This window comes from Macaca mulatta, chromosome 14 (assembly GCF_049350105.2).
Source record: "Macaca mulatta isolate MMU2019108-1 chromosome 14, T2T-MMU8v2.0, whole genome shotgun sequence".
NCBI lineage: Eukaryota > Metazoa > Chordata > Mammalia > Primates > Cercopithecidae > Macaca > Macaca mulatta.
The window spans coordinates 129,226,117-129,243,807 of NC_133419.1; the positions used below are offsets into that span (position 1 = coordinate 129,226,117).

Consider the following 17,691-nt stretch of genomic DNA (forward strand, 5'->3'; position numbering starts at 1 on the left):
ATTTGTTTATGGACCCCTGGCTTGGAACCAGAAGGCTGGAATGCTTATGTTGATGGTGTCTAAGTCAGAGGCATGAGGTTGAACATGTGTGCACCTGGGGCTGGATGTTACAGGGCAGGGAAGTAGGAGTCCCCAGGGAGCCCCTCACCAGTGTCTCCTGTCCTGTGAATCATTCAGTGGCCCTAGAACAGCAGTCCCCAAACTTTTTGGCACCAGGGACGAGTTTCATGGGAGACATTTTTTCCATGGACCAGGGAGGTGGTGGGGGAGGATGGTTTCAAGATGATTCAAGCGCATGGCATTTATTGTGAACTTTATTTCTACTGTGTTTATTTATAATAATTACTTTATTTCTATTACATTCTATTATATTCCTTATTTCATTATATATTATATTCTATATTATACTATATATTATATTCTAATATATAATTAAATAATATTCTATTCTATTATATAATATTATAGAATGAAATAATGAATATAGAATGAAATAATGAAATATTCTATTCTATTATAGAATATAATAGAAAAAAATTCTATTCTATTCTACAAAATAATATTCTGTTATATTCCTTATTTCATAATATATTATATTCTGATATATTATATAATATATTCTGATATATTATATCTAATATATAATTTATATTATATTATGTATTATATATTATATTACATATTAGAATATAATATTGTATATTATATATTTTATATATTATATACAATTATATAATAATGAAATAATTATACAACATCACCATAATGTAGAGTCAGTGGGAGCCCTGAGCTTGTTTTCTTGCAACTAGACAGTCCCATCGGGGGTGATGGGACATAGTGACAGATCATCAGGCGTTAGATTCTCACAAGGAGCACACAACCTAGATCCTCAAATGTGCAGTTCACAAAAGGGCTCACGATCCCGTGAGACTGTAATGCCGTTACTGATCTGACGGGAAGCAGAGCTCAGGCGGTAATGTGAGTGATGGGGAGGGTCATAAATACAAATGAAGTTTGCTCACCTACCGCTCACTTCCTGCTGTGCAGCCCAGTTCCTAACAGGCCACAGACCAGGTGTGGGGACTCCTGCCCTAGGTCAGGCTGACCTGACTTTCCCTTGACCATTCACCAGCCAGCCTGTCCCGGGCAATGCAGAGCTTCACAGCACAGACTTTGCACTACACTGGTGGGGCTGAGACCGTGGTCTACCAGCTGCAAGTTACCAGGCTCCCTCTGACGTTCCTCACCTGGGCATCTCCCCCAACAAAATCCTGGCACTTTTAATCCCCTCTTGGCATCTGCTTCTCAGAGGCTCTGGACTGGCACATGAGGCTATTCAGATGGGATGTGAACTGTCAGAGAGCTTGGCAGGAGGCCCTTTGGAGTCCCACAGAACAACTCAGGAAACGGGGGCTTCCCTGACCCAGTGTCCAGTGTGGAAGCCCCGGAAGCAGGCATTGTGACCTCCCCACCGGTGTGGGCTGAAAACATGTCTTTGACTCTCGCAATCCAGCAGACTGCTGTGGAAATACAAACACATACACAGAAACATGTGTCTGCCCCAGGTAAGCATTCATCCTCACAGAATAAACCCGAAGCAGGGAAAAGAAGTGTTTTTCAACTACCTCATTCATTTGCAAGGCGGGTACCTTTTGCACAAAGGAGCCAGAATGTCTCATTATTATGCAGACCAGGGAGTTATCCTACCTTCATCCCCCACTCCTTGCCCCCTACCTTCAAAACTGGGCCCTTTTGGACCTGCTGGGAATGAGAAAGAGGCCTGTTGCTAAGCAACGGGGAGGGCAGGAGATGCATTCTACCTGTTCCACAAATCCTAGTCTTAAAGCACAAGCGATAGCATTTGCCCTGATGGAATCCTACACCTTCCAGTACCCCAGCGGGATGCACTCTCAGTCCTTCCTCCTAACCACTGTCTTCACGGAGAAATTCTGCTCCTGCTCTGGCCCCTGGCAACCGCTTCACTACCTCTGTAGCCACGAGACAGCCTGAGTCCTCCACGGTGGGACGGCGTGTGACAATGAGGAGACAAGCCAGCTCCTCTTCCCCTGACTCTGTCCAGCCCCTCTGTGCTGTGTAGCCTCACTGGGTTCCCAACACTGATGAGTTTATGCATCCAACATTTACTCCTCAGACTGGACCTGGAGCCTCCCGCCTCTGGACCTGAGCAAAGACCAGAGTCAACAGATGGTTTTCTTTCCCGTTCTCTTAAAGAAGTTTGGAACATTTGAAATACATTATCCTATTCATGACTAATATTCCAACAGGAGTCATTCAGATAAACAAAAAGCCTTTGCAGGTGCCTGTCTGATTTAGAGGATAGTAGCACATTCCCATTCACACAACAGAGGGGCCGGGAGCCTCTGAAAGAAGACCTGATGTGTGGGGCTGGAAACAGGAACACTGGTTGAAAGTGCCTTTAGGAAACAGACTCCCCAGCCTAGGGTTTGAGGTTGACTCTGGAGAAACCCAGGAAGGGTATGGATTTGGGTTCTGCATTACTTAGGGCAGGGGGCAAGGCATATCCTGGAGACTGAGGGGGTTGTGTGAAAATCTGCGTACAGGATGACTGACCCATGACTCCCTTCCTCTACTCAGCACGCAGGTGCCTCATCCCAGCCGCGAAGGACTCTTTAGGGAAATCCACTGGGCTGAGAGGAAAGACCTCCCAGTACTGATGCCTGGGTGTTCCTCCACCTGGCAGGACCAAACGCAGCCCTCTCCCTCACAGCTTCCAATGAGCTGACTAGGGGCACTTTCTTAAATGACAGGCAGCCAAGTGTCACCAGACATTTGAGGAAAGGCTTTCACATGAAAAAGAAAGGTCAAGGCAAACACAGAAAGGAAACGAGTAAGTAGAGGCATAGCAGGGGGCAAGATAATTTTCTAAAACCCTCAACTACCTTCAGAGAAAAAAGATGATATTATAAATGTCAAACAAGAAGCTAGAAAAAAAGACTCCAAGAACAAGAAAGAGCACTTGGAAATTTAAATATTAGAGCAGATAAAATGATCTGAAAATAAAGCTAGGAAAATCTCCCAATATTCTTTGTTAAGGGACAATAATAGGGGAGAAAAGATAAGAAAAGGATAGAATCCGTGCAGGAGAGTCAGCATTCACAGGATGATAGGAGGTGGCAGCCGTGAGAACGTACCTGGCCAACTGGCAGCTGCAGCTGCTGAGGCCCTCCACAGCCTCTGCTCCATGCACACACTCTGGGAGCTGCTCCTGGTCACTGAGTGAGGCAGAGCACCAAGGCAGGCCAGTTCTTGGAAGAGGTAGGCTCTCTGATGGGGCTTCAGCTCCACGACAGCTGTCCCCTACGAGATGCACCCTCCAATCCTCCCTCCCTCTCTCCTTTGCAGGGTTCAGATTTGCTGCCCCAGCCCCCAGCCTCTCTTAGATTCCTCCCCACACTCTCTCACCACCATCTTCCTTAACAAAATCCTCTCATGTTTCATCCTGTCCTGGCATCTCCTTCCTGGAGGACCCAGACTAGTACTACAAGTTCCAGAAAGAAAGAACTGAAAAAATAAAAGGGAGAAATTATGGAGGAATTGTATATATTATTTTAGTTTCTCAAAATGAAGGCCACAAGATTCCAAATTAAAAGAGCCCACTAAGAACTCTGAACAAAAAATGTCAACCACATCAAGGCAATCTCATAAAACTTCAAAACACTGGAGATAAAGCAAGAGAAATATATTGCACATCAATGATTATGAATAATTGTTCACCAAAAGGGTACTTGAATCCCCAACAGCCACACAGGATGCTACAAAAAACAATGGAGCATTTTCAAATTGAAATGTTGAGGGAAAATAATTCTATGCCTAGACTAACCCTCAATTAAATGTGCAGGTGGAATAAAGACTATTTCAGATATACAAGGTTCAAATTACCTCTTCCAGACCATTTCCTAGGAGATGACTAGAATATGCATCCACTAAAGAAAGGGAAGAACCCCAGAAAGTGGGACACAGGAAATCCCAGACACATGGGCTCCCGCACAGGCAAGAAGCAAAGGGGCTTGCCTGGGTGATGGTGGAGGGCCACCCTGCAGGACATCTGCCCAGCTGACCCCGAGAATAGCCAGCAAGGAGAGGTGGCCACCTCCCAGGAAAATGGAACAGATTGAATTGCCCATATGTGTAAAGAGGGTGTTTATGGTTCTGAAAGAGATTTTCAGGATGAATCAGTGATAGACATATAGAGAACTATGTAAACACGAAAAGGAGAACATTGTTAACTCCACTAAATGCAAACAATTTTAAAGGAGAGAAAATGTACTTATAATACCCTAACTTGGTTCAGCTGTGAACAATATTAGAGTTATCGGAATGCAACATTGAGTATTGATCTAATAAAATGTCTGATCTAGCTATATGGGAGTGTGGAGAGGAATATAGAGGGGATAATGTGAACAAGAGCCTTTTTAAAGGTTATATGTAGATTACTTTAACAACAGTAAAATTTAAAGGCACAGTCCCTTTTTATCTTTTAATAATTTACAATGAAATGAGGCAAGACGAAGCAAACGCCCTGATGGTGGGTCTCTATGCTGTGCACTGATCATAGGTCTCTATGTCGTTCAGAAGGAGCATCTGATTTGCCCTGAACCACAGTCACTCACCTGAACCACAGCTCCTGGAGCCCTGGGAGTGGACGCCATCCCCCCACACCCCAATACACCCCAAGTAAGAATGGCACAGTAACTAATGCTGAGTGACTCGCAGGTATCTTCTCCCAGCATCCATTTTTGGGTGGGGGGAAAGGAATGAATCCTCTGGGTACAGTTTTTTGACATTTCCCCTATTTTCTCCCACAAGCCCCTTTAAAGATTTGGCTGAGGACAGACACTTCTTTCAGAAACGCAGCTCCAAGACGAATGCTCGTATTTGGACAGTGTGGTTGTGCTTTTTTTCTGGTGGATAGTATTTCCTCTCCTTGACTCCAGCTCCAAGGGAGGGGTGATCTTGTTTAGTGATGTGGAAAACATGCTTGGCAGCCATGAGAGTCAGACAGGAGGAGCCAAGCAGTGTCCACTGGCGAGTCTCATTGATATATGACTTCGTCACCACAGTCGCACGCGTTTTGCAAAACTAGCTCACTGACATGTGTTCAAACACAATGAGACTGAGTTGCATCTTTGCTTCATGTAGCCACAAACCTACAAGCGGTTTCCCATCCATACATAAGGAATCCCAGGTCACTGCTCTCTGCAGATGCTGACCTGTGAGTGCCCTTCTTTGATTGAGGAAAGGCAGCCATGCAGATGACACCACCAGCAGCAAGGCACATCACCTTACAGGCCCTCCTAAATGGAACAGGACAGAGGGACTCTGCTGGAATAGGCTCTTCTACCTTTGAGGCCTGATTTTCTTGTCTGGTGAAAGAGTGATGGTAAAATCCAAATGTGTTTGCGACAGAGGAGAACTGGATAATCCGCTGAGATGACAAGAAGGAAAGAACACTGCTATACACTCTCACAAGGGAAAGGTTTTGAGAAAGTCACATGCAAGAATAAAAATGCTTTCCCTCCGAAACCTGGCCTGCCACTGCAGATGAAAGCATCTCACTTAGTGAGAAATTCCAGGTTGAAGGCCTTTCTTTGAAAAAGAAATCTAACTGAATGAAGGGAAAATCTGGATGATTCCAATTAATTCATCCAAAGCTTTTTGAGGGCCTTGCTAAATAAAAGGCAGCAGGCTAGGCACTTTAGGAGTTGCAACAATGATAAAACATGGCCCTTGCCCTTTAAGAGTTGAATCTCTTATAGAAGGGAGGACAGTCACAAACATCACAAGGCATAAACGCATAGGAAGGGTTACGAATATACAGAAGTTCCGTCCAGCTGGGGAAATTGGAGAGGCTTCACAGAAATGGTGCTGTTGAACTGGACACTATAGAAAGATAAAATTACAACAAGTGGTCATGGAAGGTGGGGAGGAGAGGAAGGAGAAGCAGCTTGGAGGCCAGAGAGTAAAGGGGGGACTAGTCAAGAGGAGAAAGCCCGGCTTAAAAGAAGACGTGCTGGTGGACAAGGCAGAAGGGTAGATGGGAACAAGGTGGCAGGACCTGCTGTGCTGGGCAGGGTGACCTTTCATCCTTCCTTAACTGTGGAGACCCCTCCACAGAGGCACTGTGGCCTCCTTCTGGGGCAGGGACAGGCTCTTGGCATGCAGGAGCCGGGGCGAGGGTGGCGGGGGCTTTCTGTAGGAGGATGCTCACCACTTCTCTTTGTTTCTTATTGTCTATCTTGAGGAGCTTTGCCATGTTTTACCCAGAATTTCGTATTTATAAATATTGTTTCCTATTTTGACATCCCTAGTAGGTTTTTGACAGATACAAAATTTTTCCTTCTCTGGGATATTGTGCAGACACATCCCATAGCCCAAATCTCACACCCAAAGACACACAGCAGGTTATTCACGGAGCCCCGACACTCACGCCAGTCCGAAAGGGCATTCCACAAGGAAGAGAAGGAGCCGGGAGCCCTCAGGCTTGGCCTCATTTTGCTGTCTGCCAGGCTTTCTGCAAAAAGACGAGGTCCCTCTGCAGTGCCCTGAGGCCTGCTTGCCTCTCAGAAATGCCCTGGAGACTAAATAGATTCTAGTCAGTTTCCCTGAAGCAAGCGCTTCATCAATGCTAAGCGGCACGGTATTTTTCCATCTCCCCACCGGTAGAGATGAATAGGGCGCCGGCGCCGCAGGCTGTTCCCTTCAGGTAGACCGCGTGGAGCGCCCGCAAATGGACTTGATAGCGCTCTCCTGGGAACGGAAGCTTCCCGGACTGTGCACTTTTAACCCTGCAGGTTCTCAGCTGTCTGCCGTCAGAAGGAAAGCATTCACACTGCAGCTCCCGGAAGACTGCAGCCAGGACGCTTGGGTTTCCACCACCGACTCCTCTGCTGAGGGCCTGCTCCACGTTCCGGACGGGCTGCTACAGGTTTCGGAGGGAAAGCATTTTTATCTCTTGCATGTGGCTTTCTCAAAACCTTTCCCTTGTGAGAACATAGAGCAATGTTCTTTCCTTCTTGTCTTCACAGTGGATTATCCAGTTCCCCTCTGTTGTAAAGACATTTGTATTGAGCTAGAAGTGACTTTTGTTTGGTTTACAAGTGCTGAAGAACCCTTATGTTGGGAGGCTGAGGCAGGAGAATCACTTGCAACTGGGAGGCGGAGGTTGCAGTGACCGAGATTGTGCCATTGCACTCCAGCTTGGGGAACAAGGTAACACGCGTGTGCACAGGCGTGTACCGTAGCTTTCCTCCCAGAAAGCACAGGAACGAGACTCAGCGGTGAGCCCCTTAGGTGAAGACGATCCGCCTGCTCACTCTGGAGTTCACAGACCCTTTGATGTTACTCTATTGTCCGGATCTCTTTTGACTGTGAGGGAGGCGGAGAAGTATTTAGAGATGAGGAAGCAGAGGTTTAGCAAGAGGTGCTCCCGGAGGGCCTTGAACACCCTTCCTAAAGGGGTCCTGGTGTCGATGGTGAGATGAGGGGTCAAGGCTGCACTCAGCCACTAACTCTGGGAACCTAACTGCTCAGTATTTTCCATAGCTCGGTTCCACACCAGCAATCTGAAAAGCCTTGGACCGCCACTCCCCGAGCAGCTGCTTCCTGGAATGCAAAGAAAGGTTCATAGATTCACAAACTCCCTGCACTGGAAGGGAATGTAGAAGTCACCTCTGGGCGAGGCGCGGTGGCTCACGCCTGTAATCCAGCACTTTGGGAGGCCAAGGCGGGCGGATCACGAGGTCGGGAGATTGAGACCATCCTGGCTAACACGATGAAACCCCGTCTCTACCAAAAATACAAAAAATTAGCTGGGCCTGGTGGCGGGAGCCTGTAGTCCCAGCTACTCTGGAGGCTGAGGTAGGCGAATGGTGTGAACCCGGGGGGCGGAGCTTGCAGTGAGCCGAGATCGAGTCAGTGCACTCCAGCCTGGGTGACAGAGCGAGACTCCATCTCAAAAATAAAAATAAAAATAAAAAAAGCCACCTCTGGCCTGTCCATATTTCCTGTGCTTTTTGCCTCAACAACATCCACCCAAACACTCCAGCCTGCCAAGAACCTTCTTCACACATACCCCTCGGGGCTGGCCCTCTGGAGGTGTGCTCCCACCAGCCCAAGTGAAGTAGGACCATCACCTCCTTCATGCTAGACATCTTGCTCCTATTAATGCCCCTTAGAACTCATAGAGTGATTTTTATTGAGCTAGAAGTGACTTTTGTTTGGTTTACAAGTGCTAAAGAACCCATATGTTGGGAGGCTGAGGCAGGAGAATCACTTGAACCCAGGAGGTGGAGGTTGCAGTGACCGAGATTGGGCCATTGCACTCCAGCCTGGGCAACAAGGCAACGAGAGTGAAACTCCGTCTAAAAAAAAAAAAAAAAAAGAAAGAACCCATATGTTCCCCAGCCTGCACCTTCACGGCTAGTTGGCAGTTGACTTGCCCAAGAGAACGTGGATGACAGACAGAGAACCAGCGCTCAGATCCCAGACTCCACCTCCACTGTGCTATGGAAGCATAAATACTAAGCAGATCACAAAGACAAAATACTCTCTCTCAGTCTTTGAACATTCAGGAATTGGGACAAGGAACTTCGCAAACCTCAGGGAAGACCTACAATGTCTGCTCCCCAGTGTCTGGGCTTGATGGTGAAATCACAAGGGCAGTTTGGAGAGCGTCTCCTCTCCCCCCGTCCCCACTCCTTTCACATTTCTCTCCTTTTTCACACATTAGCTAAAAAAACAAAACAACAAACAAAAACAAAAACAAAAACAAAAAAACCTGATAATATCTACGAAAAAAATGTGGGCAACTTACTAGAAGTTTAAAGAGTAAATATATACAAATAAATCTCTGGGAAAGGCTGGCGTGTGTGTAGGTCGTCTGAGCACTGGGGCAGAGATGGCTGTCTGGTAGGCTGGAGTGATGAATACAAATAGGCCAGGAAGATGGGCCAAGAGCCTCACGGTGGCTTCACCACAGAAATTCGACTTTTCATTCTGAGGATCTGGCCTCACTGCTTTCCTGACCTCTGTCACCAGCAAGCAGAGGGAGACAGCAGCCTCCCAGAGCCTTCTCCATGAAGGCTTCCAACCCCCAAGTCAGTGGTCACGCCCTCCTCCCCTAACTCTTGCACTCTGGCAGGACTTTGTTGCTACTTCTCAAGTTGCTTTTATCCGTGATCATGGCTTTCTCCTTTACTGGCTTGAAGTCCTAGGAGGAGGGTAGGTACCTCCTCCGAGTCATTGTTGTATGTTCCCAAAGATCCTCACGCTCCAGAGCTCCCAAGAGTGATACCTGTCCAAAGCATGAATGAAGGATGACTAAAATTGTGTCTTCCCTTTTCTTTGTCTCACCCAACCTGCTAGTCCGGGATGCCTGTTCCGCTGCAAAGTGTCACCACCCTGACCCAAGAAAGTCTTTTCCAAGAGGTGCCCGCTGGGGTCTCACACGTACTCAAGATCAAGGCATGAGTTGCTCAAGGTGTCAGATCCACAGAGCCCACTGCGCCTTCCATGGTGGTGCCAGGACACGCAGGAGGCCTGTACTGTGCTGTCTCTGGCGGAGTGAGCAGGGGAGGTACTTTTCATTCTGTTTCTGGAGAGACACCAAGACCCACATCTGCAGTGGGTTGGGCTGAGGACAAAGCTGAGTGGCCCCTATACTGTGTGCATAACCCACCCCTCCGCCTCCTCTCTGAAGACCCAGGGTATTACCAGGTTATGATGGTCTGGCTGATGGTCTTCACTGGGGGCTACAATCCCTCCAGCAGCCAGTAGATCCTGGGAGGACCACCCGCCACTCCCTCAGTCATTGCCAGACCTGTCAGATTCCCACAGAGCAGGCGGTTCAAGCTGGGACCTCTGACCAGAGAAGCAACAGATGGTGATGGCCCTGCTTCTCACATTCCTCTGTGGAGAGAGGAGATCTGGGCTGGGGGGTTGGCAGGGAGTGAGGCCAGAGAACCATGCTGGGGCCCTTTGGCAAGCTCAAAGCAGGGGCTCAAGAGGGATCCCGAGCTCTACATTGTGGTCAGCACTGGCCTGTGTCTTTCTACGGTTCCATACTTCAGCATTTCACTTTCTTCCAGATCCTCAGTTGCCTCACACGTGTCCTTATAACGTCTGAAGTCAAAACAAGTAGGGTCACACGTTCCCAGCTGGTCAGCCCGTGTGCTCACTGAATGCTGGGGGGAAGTGGGCAGGGCCAGGCAGGTAGCAAATTCCCCTTGCGCAGATACTCGGCGCGCACCTTCGCCCGGGCTCTGGAAGTGGTCAGCTTCCGCAAAGACAAAGCAGTGCAGTGACCTTGAAGTCAACGCCCTTCAGCCACATTAGATGATGTGACCTGCCCCACTCCTTACCATGCTGCTCAAAGATCCACCCACAGCTGGTGCCGTGGGACAGTCTTTTTGGCATGCCCAGGGCCTACGGGACCAACTGCAAACCCCAGGCCTCTCCAGAATACCCTAGAACTTCCAAAGAGTGGGTCTCACTGGCCTTTTGGCCAGGGTCCCTGCACTCTTGCTGAGCCTGCAGTGCCTGGGGGACTATTTCATGAGGATTCCATTCAGGGGAAGGAGACGTGCTTTAGAATAAGGGCCCCACACTTCAGGGTGACAGCCTCAGGGAGCTTGGGTAGTAGGAAAAACACTGAATTTGGATCTGCAAATCCGGGCTCGAGGTCCGCCTTTGCCGTGTCTCAGCAGCCTGACCTTGAGTGGTTACATAACCTCTGCATATTCGCTTTCTCATTGGAAAAAAGGACAAATTCTACTTGCCATATACAATGTTGTGTGAATGTGCCCTGTAGCTGCTAAATACTATATAAAATATCATTGCTTGCTATTACTATTATGTGTAGTACTAAAATCAAATATAGCCAGGAATGAGGAAGTTCCAGTGTTAGTTCTAAGTCCTCCACCAATGCACAGCGGAGGCCACGCCGAGCCTTCCCTGGCTGTAACATGCAGATAGAGACAGCTGTCTCCAGGGACCCTGGGGCCCGCAGGGGCTGTGGAAATGGAGGTGCTGGGTGTCTGGGATGCTCTTTGGAGATCAGACCGCACAGAAGGCCTGGCCTAGGCTTGGCTACTAGGATGCGGGGCTGTACCTGCCCGCAGGCAAGAGAATCCCAGCAGGGACTCTGCTCTGTAAAGGGTTCTTGGCCTTGCTTAGGGGGCAGTCACCATAGCGACCTTCACTGTCTGTGTGGCCCTTCCCACAGCACTCTGGTGAATGATCTTATGAGATCATGTCAGCATGAGAAGGCAGCTGCAGAGGAGGGCGGAGACTGTCCCTGGCCTCCTGCCTCTTGGTCAGGTTAATAATCTCCGGTAAACCCCTTTAAAAAAATACAAAACTGTGTTTAATCCTACAAAAAAACCTAAGTGTTTGTTGTGCTGCTCTCCCTGGCTTTCAGAGGAGGACTGCAGCCTCCTCTGAACTACAGTCTTACACAGGGCAGGACTGCAGCCTCCTCTGAACTACAGTCTTACACAGGGCAGGACTGCAGCCTCCTCTGAACTACAGTCTTACACAGGGCAGGACTGCAGCCTCCTCTGAACTACAGTCTTACACAGGGCAGGACTGCAGGCTGGGGGACGTGGTGCTGCCGGGTAAAAGAGATGAGGCCGGTCTGGTGAGGTCCACAGCCACCAGGATCAGGCGCGGTCAGAGGCCTGGGGGCACCATAAGGAGGAGGGTTGTATGGAGTGGGAGGGTGGGGGCAGGGAGGGGGATTGGGGACAGCAGCTCCCCCACCAAAGCCTCTGCTCAACTGAGTGGTCATGTACCCCGGCCCCCAGAGTGGGTCTTCCCTGGCCGCAGAGGGAAAGTCCAGGGCCCAAGCTCTTGGCCTGCCCTGGTGCCTTGGAGCAGAAGCGACATGGGGCACTTTCATGTCCAATTCCTATTCCCCATTGCCCACCTGTGCTGCCCATGCCCACCTGTGCTGCCCATGCCCGCCTGTGCCGCCCACACCCCAGTCCTGCCTTGTCCTGCCTGGCTCAGTAAGCAGAAGCTATGAGCGCCCATCCCCATGCCCTGCAAATCCTAACGGAGGAGGAAGATCCCATCCTGGCTACTCCCCCACCCCCACAGCTTTGGGACTTAGCTTCTTGTTTTCAAAAGGGCACTGAGGCTAAGGACTGCCAGGTTCTCTGGGGAAAATGATTCTCTGGGAACAACTGTCCAATGCATGTTTCCTGATGCTACTGTGAAGTGAAGTAGGTGGTCTTTTTCTGTGACCCTCTAGAGCTCATCAGTCCCCTCATGCAATTCTTCAATTCCCCCAGCAGGTGTGTCCACCAAGAGACAGATGTGGGATGACCCACTTGGAGCCTGCATCTAGTGAGAGACAGTGTCCCCTGACGCAGTAAGATCTGTCTTTGCCAGAGTGTCAGGGGACGGCTTGATCAGCTGGAGGCAGGTGGGGGAGTCTGACCCCATCTAGAAAAGTCCAGTTTCTTTGTGTCTTCCCCCAACCTGACCCGATGCACCTGAAGGAAAAAAGGCCTCAGCAGGGCTGTGAATCAGGCACTTTCCAGGAAGGGTAAGCCTCATTCAGCAGGCTCCCGCATTCCAGTCCAGTGAACATGCCCTTCCTTCTTGTTCAAGAGCCACGAACAATGGCCATAAGGCATCGACAATTCATGCCCTTGCTAGATTCCAGACTCACCCAGCCATGCTTCAATCAAGATTTGGCTTCCTGTCCAGCCCCCTGTAGGGAGAGATTTGCTGATCATGCCATCTTGTGTATTCTAGCCCCCGGCACAGTCACGCACAGCTAATGAACAAATTCGCATTCTCATCTGGACGTCAGGAGGCTGAACTTCAGTCGGTGGAGATGGGTGTTCCGGGAGATGGCTGTGCTGGAAATTAGGTGTCTGAACTTGCAAGAGCACCTTGCAAATGGTCTAAGCTACGTCACCTTCTGGGGTCTCTTGGAAGACAGATGACCTTCATGGAGACAGCCAACCATCACCCTTAGCTGTGTCCCCTTGAGATTTAAGTTTGTATAGCTATTTATTTATCTGCTACCACACAGAATACATATCCCTATGGGGGCAGGAAACACAGCCTTATTCATCAGTGCACAGCGGAATCTACCGGAGAGCCTACTGCACAGGAGAAGGTCAAGAATGTTTACAGAATGGGTGATTAAAAATGAATGAATGACTTCAGCATAAAGATGGCAAGTTAAAGAAATGCTTCTACTTTTGCTCCCATCCAAAAATCCCAGTAAAAACAACAGCTTTTATAAAAAAGGATAAACCCTGAAGGGTGAGAAGAACTGGAGAGGAAACAATAGCAACTTTCTTGAAACCCAGAAAGAAGATGCATTCGACACTTGTGCAAGAAAAACAAAAAAACAAAAAAACAAAAAACAGGAACTAGCGCCATTGCCACTTCAGAATCCCAAAATGATTAGATGTCCATGACCCTGTCTACCTCTGGAAGTCGGGGGGTGAAGGAAGCAGCCAAAAGAAGAGGGGATGGGTTGAGAGTCCATTCAGGGAGCACCCTAGTTAGACCTCCTGTTCCCCTCCCTGACTCTGTCCAGACAAGAGACTTCTCCCAACCCTTCCTGGCAGAAGCCTGGAGATTTGTTCTCTGGAAAGTGGAAAACAAAGGGTCTCTTGACTGAAAAACACACAGAACCGTTAAGGATGGGCTTGTCATACCCCCCAAAGGATGACTAAGTAAACATATCCACACTAGATATCTAGACTCCCAGCTCTCTCCTCCAACTTGGTTTCAGAGGCTGGTGGTCAGGACTCAACCCTCCAAGCAGGAGATTGAAAGAGCTCATCCTGAGGATTCTGACTTTCCCCCAAGCAAAATCTGATACCAAGTGTTCCTGTAACAAGCTCAGTCCCTGCCAGTGCACCCTCCAGGGAAGCTGACAGATGTCAGGTTCACAGGCCCAGAGCCTCCTCTTACTTGGTTATCAGGCATCTGAGGAAAGACAGAGCGAAAACACAAGCATGAAAAGGCATCTTGGAGGAAACAGAGTCTGTCCAGGGAGAAGAACGCTTCAAATAAAGAGGATGCTCCAAAAATCCTTCAGGGAATAGAAAAAAGGGGAGCCCTTGGAAATTAAAATATGATAGAAAAATAAAAATCTCAATGGAAGGGTTGAAAGAAAAAAGTTGAGGAGATCTACCAGGACATACTGCAAAAACACAAAGAGATGAAAGTAGAGAAAAAAGATGAGGAAATGAGAGGTTTCTGAGATCTGACATCTAAGTGAGAGGAATTCCAGAAGGAGAGAATAGAGAAAATAGGAAGGAGGAAATCATCAAAGAAGCATTGCAAGAAACTCACCCAGAAGGGAAGGCAATGATTAAAAGGGCTACCCAGTGTTCCGTACAGTGGAGGAAAACAGTCCCACACCAAGGCACATCATTGTGAAACTTCACACCACTACTCACTAAGAGAAGATCTGGCTAGTTTCCAGAAAGTAAAAAGAGGACCCGCAAAAGGATCAGGAATGAAACTTGCTTCGGGCTTCTAACAATATAATTGAAATGTGGAAGAAGAAGAAATTCCTCTAACATTCTGAAGAAAAACAATTTCCCATTTAGAATTCTACACATGCCCAAGCTGCCAACAGAATAGAATAGAGATCCTCTCAGATATGCAGAGTCTCAAAATTGTACCTTGCACACTCTCTTTCCTAGGAAGCAATGGTAGGACGTGTTCTTCCTAAAAAGTAAGAGAGTAAACCAAGAAAGAAACACGCATGGCATTCAGGAAACAGGGGATGCAATATGGGAGTGAGGCAAAGGAAACAGAGATGCCAGGAAGTCAGCTGTGTGCTAGGCAGAGAGGGCAACCAGGCCAGACCAAAGGGAGCAGAAGGCCCCAGGGAGATTTCTCCAGATGCAATCAGTAGGACTTCTGGTGCATCTGGACATCTTGAGAGGAGATTGAAATTGTAGGTGGAAATTTTTGCATTGAAATTGGTGATAAGGGCAGGCGTGACGGCTCACACCTGTAATCTCAGCACTTTTGGAAGCCAAGGCAGGAAAATCACTTGAGGTCGGGAGTTCGAGACCAGTCTGGCCAACACGGGGAAACCCTGTCTCTATCCAAAATACAAAAATTAACCGGGCGTGGTGGCACGTAACGCACACTTGTAATCTCAGCTCTTCAGGAGGCTGAGACAGGAGAATTGCTTGAACCCAGGAGGCAGATGTTGCAGTGAACCAAGATCACACCATTGCACTCCAGCCTGGATGACAGAGCGAGACTCTATCTCAAAAAAAAAGAAAAAAGAAATTGGCGATAAGAGCAAGGACAACTACACAAACCAAACCAAGACAATGAATTAGTACCTCCAGAGAAGACAAAACGTTGTGCAGGAAAGACAAAGCAATCTGGTTTGCTGCATGGATCAGTTATATACAAATAGAACTTTATGGACATAAAAATATTAAAACTGAGTATTCATCCAACCAAAACTGTGGCACAGCTCCCTTGCTGGATGAGAAGTGGGAAGTATGTGAGCATGTGGTGGGGACAGGGGAGGAAAGGGAACCACGTTTCCATCTTCAGCGGTGGAAAGTTCATAGGTCGTCTCTGAAGATGGAAGCATCTAGAAGTATTACTAGAAGGGTGTCATTTAGAGACAAAAATCAAGGGGGAAAAAACAGCCAAAAGAAATGAAAGTGGTGACCTCTGGAGATTGGAAGATGGTCAAAGAGGAAAACCCAACTGCTTTTGTTTCAAATTATTTAGAAGAATGTGATGCCTCAAATATAGTACTTTTTTTTTTTTTTTTTTTAGACGGAGTCTCACTCTGTCGCCCAAGCTGGAGTGCAGTGGCGCGATCTCGGCTTACTACAACCTCCTTCTCCCCGGTTCAAGGGATTCTCCTGCCTCAGCCTCCCGAGTAGCTAGGACTACAGGCATGCGCCACTACGCCCAGCTAATTTTTGTATTTTTAGTAGAGACGGGGTTGATTGGCCAGGATGGTCTCGATCTCTTGACCTCGTGTTCTGCCCGCCTCGGCCTCCCAAAGTTCTGGGATTACAGGCGTGAGCCACCGCGCCCGGCCAATATATTACTGTAATAAAACAAAAACTAAAAATCAAAATAAGTAAATACATGTGTTCTACCTAGTGTGAAATCTCTTTCAACCACTAGATGGTGCTGTTGTCCCCCTTGTGGAAACCGCACCCGGGCAGGGCAGGTGCTGGTCAGCATGTCTGTGGAGTTTCCACGAAACAGAATTAAGTAAGATTGTTATGAAAAAAGTTAGGAAGGAATTAACGTTGTTCATTTTCTTTCCTTGCTAAATAGGATCCCACTTCACTGAATAGGAAGAAAAACATCATTTGCCCCTAGTGGTGCAATAACTGGAAGCTCAGTGCTAGGCACGAAGCTGAGTCCTGGGGCTAAGTGCTGTGCCCTCTAGAAACAGATGTTAACTCGATACATTCAATGGTGTGGCCAGCTGTGGCAAATGCCTGTCTCAGGCACCTGGGCCTGGACTCACAAATGAGAGGAAATTCAGGAACAGGAAGCTTGTTTCAGGGAAGCTGAAGCTACCTTTGGTGCTCCCTGTGGTCAGAATTGAATGACATTCAAGGAAAAGTGAATTTGGGATTATTCAGTGACAAGTGGGAAGCTTATACACTGGGAGAAGCCAAGGTATCAGCATGAATATCAGGCCACTTTCCCCAAAAGCATGTCTGCTTCGAGTTTTGAGATGAATAGGAGGCCTCTTTAACACGTTCTGCAAAGTCACTAATGGCAGCTTGATGGCCTGGTCAATGATTAGGGTTTTCTTTTTTTCCCATTGGCTCTATTTTCCATGACTTTTCTGGATCTGTGGTTACCTATTTCGGACCTCTGCTCTGTTGCACACAGGCTTCATGAGATAAATACTATGAAAGAAATATTCTATTAATGAGGGATTCTGGCACACTGGCCACTCAGTTTTCTTGCCACTCTTCCTTTCCAGATCATTCTGCCACCGCAGCCTGGCTGACCCCCCGTCATCCTGATCACTCCTTTATCTCCCGTTCTGTATCCTCCTCCCTCTGTCCCAGATCTGAGCATGGTTCCCAGCTCTTGACTCTTCTCCTTCTGTCTCCACCCTCCTCCAGATATCTAAATTATTTCTCAGAATTTCAGTCTTCTCCCCTCTGTGGATGACACTCCAAAATCTCCACCCCATCCTTGACTCCCTCCTCATCTCCAGACATCCATTCCTGCCTCTTTTCAGACAACTCCACTTAGGCAATTCACCAACCTTCAGTTAGACATGCATGCAGCATGTCTAGAATCAAACTCAGCAGCTCTCCCGTCCCAGCCACCTACTCCTGCTAATTTTCTCATTCCCAACATCAGGCATGCACGCATTCAATAAACATTTACTCGGGTTTTAAAAAACAAGGTTTACACCCTTAACGAACTCGTAGATTGCAGGTAGAGGAGAGAGACAGGTCACAGAACCCCCGACACATGTGATCGGAGCTCTGTCAGAAGGAAGCAGAGGGGTCAAGGTGTCCACAGAGGAGGGGATCTCAGTGCCCCTGGAGATTCAGGGGAGCTTAGCCCAGCTCAACCCCACGCAATCCAGTTTCATTCCTCTTTCGCTTTGGGCTCCTATTGACCCTTTCTCAGCTACATCTTCTGCTTCAT

At 48.0% G+C, this 17,691-nt stretch overlaps 1 protein-coding gene across 2 annotated transcripts in view; it reads right to left on the minus strand.

The window, feature by feature from the left end:
- The window catches only part of KCNJ1 (potassium inwardly rectifying channel subfamily J member 1), a 67,493-nt gene that overhangs the window by 29,272 nt on the left and 20,530 nt on the right, over nucleotides 1-17,691 (minus strand). The gene's annotated exons all lie outside the window — the stretch shown is intronic.